This window comes from Triticum aestivum, chromosome 3A (assembly GCF_018294505.1).
Source record: "Triticum aestivum cultivar Chinese Spring chromosome 3A, IWGSC CS RefSeq v2.1, whole genome shotgun sequence".
Lineage (NCBI taxonomy): Eukaryota > Viridiplantae > Streptophyta > Magnoliopsida > Poales > Poaceae > Triticum > Triticum aestivum.
This window is the reverse complement of record NC_057800.1, coordinates 60747155-60751205: the sequence shown is the minus strand read 5'-3', so window position 1 is coordinate 60751205 and position 4051 is coordinate 60747155. Positions and strand designations below refer to the sequence as shown.

At 41.4% G+C, this 4051-nt stretch overlaps 1 long non-coding RNA gene across 2 annotated transcripts; it reads left to right on the top strand.

Annotated features, from left to right (window-relative positions):
• Positions 1 to 252: 252 nt before the first annotated feature.
• On the top strand, positions 253 to 2793 carry LOC123057902 (uncharacterized). 2 transcript variants are annotated; one of them, XR_006426999.1, is made up of 4 exons: positions 253 to 809; positions 920 to 966; positions 1576 to 1640; positions 2365 to 2793. It is a non-coding gene; the product is annotated as an uncharacterized lncRNA (long non-coding RNA). The 2 variants fall into 2 exon arrangements; XR_006426998.1 differs by having other exon boundaries at positions 253 to 966.
• The last annotated feature ends 1258 nt before the right edge of the window (positions 2794 to 4051 follow it).

Sequence of the window (4051 nt, the reverse complement as noted above, 5' to 3'; positions counted from 1 at the left end):
ATTATAAGGTCGCTATGTACAACTTTCCACATATATTTAGGTAGAGTTCTTCCAAAAAAACATGGAACAAACCACATCATAATGTTTTTGTACGAGTTACACCACTGTTTAAATCATTTGCCATCTCATTTACATACTGCTGCATTTAACTCGAAAATAAACCATTCCCTTTCCACTAAAAAACACTTTTCGCTCCACTTTTCTAAAATTTTGCTGCATCCAATTAATTACGCCCTTGTTTTTTCGGCCGCGCGGAACCAACTCCCTCCAATTTCTATCCCCATGTCCACCCCCTCTTCCCCACGACTGCATCCAGCGGCGAGATTTGAGGATCACGCCGCCGTCGCACCCTGCGGCACCAGCCGCGTAATCCTTCTCCAATGACAGCTGCTCGCCCGCCCTCTCATCAAGCCCCGGCCGCCGCGCTCGCTCTCCACAACGAACGGCCGCCACGCCTCGCCGGCCAAGATCGGATCCGCCAACCCGCGACATCGAAGTCGCCAGCGCCGCTCGCCTCATCCTCACCATCGCCCACTCCAGCGCCTTCCCCAGCTTCCTTTCTCACCTCGTGCTTTACCAAGATCTGGACGTTGCCTCGCCACCCCTCCATCACCCACTACTTGATATTAGATGCTGATTTAGAAGTTTGGTTTCGTCCAGTGACCAACAAGATGGCGGCGGCTGGAGACAACAGGTTTGGAAGAGGCAACCCGATGATGCAGTGAGGCTAGGGGATGGGTGAGAAACTATGCAAGGAACCCCGCTGCCTGCAATACCATTAGATCTGGTCCCCTTCCAACTATTCGAGGGTATATTTTGCTGCTTCCTTATTTCTTCCATAATTTCCGGATGTAAGATTTGTGATCTGTAATTTGATTCTTCTAACCACCTATTTAAGATCTCCTTTTCCTAGTTGCAGTTCATCTAGATAAGGAGTAAGATCAATGCCCTTTGCTCTTCTCAAAGGTATGGTTTATACGTATATGTTCCTCCCTGTCTCTAAATTTCTACAATGAATAATTTCAACTCACGTTTCCCCTTTAAGCTGCAAGATCATGCAGTCTCCAGAACATTTAATATGTGACTAGACTCTACGTTCAGAGTATTAACATTTAACAATGAAACTGTACTAGGAATTGCCTTCTATTAGTAGTTATGGACAATAAATTAATATTCTGTGATAAAAGTTAACAAGCTAAAGATATGTTGAGGGCTCCTATCATGGGCTAATACTGCTCGGTGAAAGAGAAAATGATTTTGTTATTCTGTAATATTTTTTCTCCATGTGAACACTTGTCAGTATATTTTTTGTCTTCTCTGTTTTATTCCGTAAACGTAGGTGCATTAGTCGACTGCTTACTGTAGGTAGCAGATTGGGTTTGCAATATCAAGATAATCTTATCGGCCTTGCTATGTTGGTACAGTCTGAAGCTTGTTCTTTTTACTACTTGCTTCTCCACTTTCTATTTGCATACAATGCAATACTGGATAATTCCTTACCTGGTTGTGTATGCCTAACATTAAGCTCATCGTGTACTTCCTTTGCCCATAACTTATTTTATTTCTTATATTTAGATTGAGGAAGCATCGTACAACAGCAGTGCGAGTACACAATTAGCTGTAGCTGCAGAAGAAGATGTGTAAGCACACAACCGATTCAAATAGTGTAGTTTACAGTACTAGTACTAGTTGCTTATGGCACTTAGTTGTACATATGGTGATGATCTACCAAATTCATAGCATATTTGAATCAATTCAGAGATGAGAAAACACACAGTTAATAAGAATAAGGTTGCCTACTATGGTTGGGTGATGACCTTTGGATATTGCATCGTTTGAGATTGTTCAATATATTGAATGGATGAACGGATGTCACTCCTTACTAAAGAAACATTTTTGTGTTTTGGTCTGTGATTTTGTAGTACATTACTGATCTTTTTTTTGTGATGTGCTGATCTAAACTTCTGTAGTAACCAAAGCGTCAAACAACTATACTTATGCAACTAACTATGAAATATCTTCAGCAGATCACTATAGTGCATTACCATCTGCCTTCCCTAGTGCCCTCACTAGTCATTCAGATGCTACTTAAACTGTAAGTGGTACACTAGTTATAAGTGCAGCAGTGATCCATGTAAAATATTTTGAATGGCAATTTTTTATACAAGTTTGTGTCTTCTTGTTCCGCTAAACTAACTTAATGTTTTATTGACCCATCCACATACCCGCAAATCTTGTTAATAATGTACTCAGATTCAAAATTCGATAGATTGTATGTTTCTTAGTGGTACTCTTATACCTTGTTATCTATATGTTTTCATCTCATTAAGGTGCAACACGTTGTTATGCTTCATCAATTTATAGGCACCAGGAGGATTTAGCCGCGAGACATGAAGCACAAGATAGAGAATTTAAAGAGATGTAAAGAGGAGCCAACAAGAGAATAATAAGCCTGGCAAAAGAAGCAACATGAGATGGATAACCTGATTGGATTTCTTTTAAGGGCTCAAGCAACTCACCAAGCAAATCAGTCCAACCTGATGGTGCATGAAGGCCATCATTTTGTGAAAGAAAGATAGTTATTTAATCATACATTGCAATCATCAGGACAACATAAGTGGTCTTTTAGTTATCTAAATATTACTTTTCGTCTTATTTATTCTTGTGTCAAACTTGAGTCTGTGATATTTTTTATTGTCATTTCTATTTAGAAGATTTGGCTGACAGATGGAATAAATAATACTATGATTTGTCTTTAATTCCAATTTATAATACAATTTGGCTCTTAACTTATTTGTATAATGTGATGTGATGTGAATTAAATACTTTGTGTGATATGCATTTGCAATATAGTGGATTCGATAATTCATTGCAAATTATTTGAAATTTAATGATGTCGTCTTCATCAATAATGAAAGTAGTGATGCTAGTAGTGGGAATATATATGCGGGTGTTGCCGCCTCGTCACTGAATATGGTATAATATGGCATATTTGCTGAATATGGTATAATATGGCATATTTGCTCCTGACACGTGACATTAATTGCCTGTCATAGAAATAGCAAGTTGTTGACATTCTAGAAAACGTCACCGAAGGTCCCATATTCGGTGACATTATTTTGCGCGCGCCGTCACTAGTAGTAATCTGTGACGGGGATTCTGTGACGATGCTTGTGACGCCCATAAAACGTCACCCAGGGGTAATTTGTGACGTTATTAGCAATTCGATGACATATTTTGGCTCGTCACAGTAGGCCTAATCTCTTGTAGTGGATCTTCATGAGCCTCCTTGCAATGGACTCGCACCAAGGACAACGCAACGTCAGCACCGCACCGGGCAGAGGATTTCTTCCATTCTTGCACTCGGTCAGGGATCTCGTTCTGCCGAGTCATCAAGGATTCCAAGTCATTCTGAAGCGTCGCCCCCGACCAAAGCGATGAGTCGATTCCAGAGACAACCTCCTTCAAGCGTGCGAGGTAGCTTGTGGCGCTGTCGATACGGGACTCCAGTTGGAGCACGTTCATCGTAGTTTCGTCGCAGACTGGGGAAGTGATAGGGTCCAGACCCGTCTCGACCCTTCTAGTTTCTTCGTCGAAGTCTTGGCAGAGTTCTGCAGCCAAAAGTTAGTCAATCGACAGAGCAAGATCCGATCGCAAGCATCAACACAGTCGGATTAAAGGAAATACCTTCCAGCGCGAGATAAAGCTTCTTGGCGAGAGTCCTTAGATAAGCTTCTGTGTCATTCCTCTTGCGGATTGCAGACTCCAACTTTTCATTTAGGACGACCTTGTCCTTCTTCAGACTGGTCACTTCGCGGTTAGCTTCATTAAGACAAGATTTCAGTTTGTTCACCTCTCCTTCAAGCGTTCCGATTGAAGCTAGCTTCTTGTCCGCGAGAGCGGTTTTGTCTTGGGCTACTTTTTACGCGGCGGTGAGGTCCGAGTCCTTCTTCTCCAGAGCCAACTTCATTTTCTCTGCAAAAGAAGCAATCGAATCAAAGAAGAGATCAAAGAGATATATTGAAAGTCAGTCGACAATCAGTTACCTTCC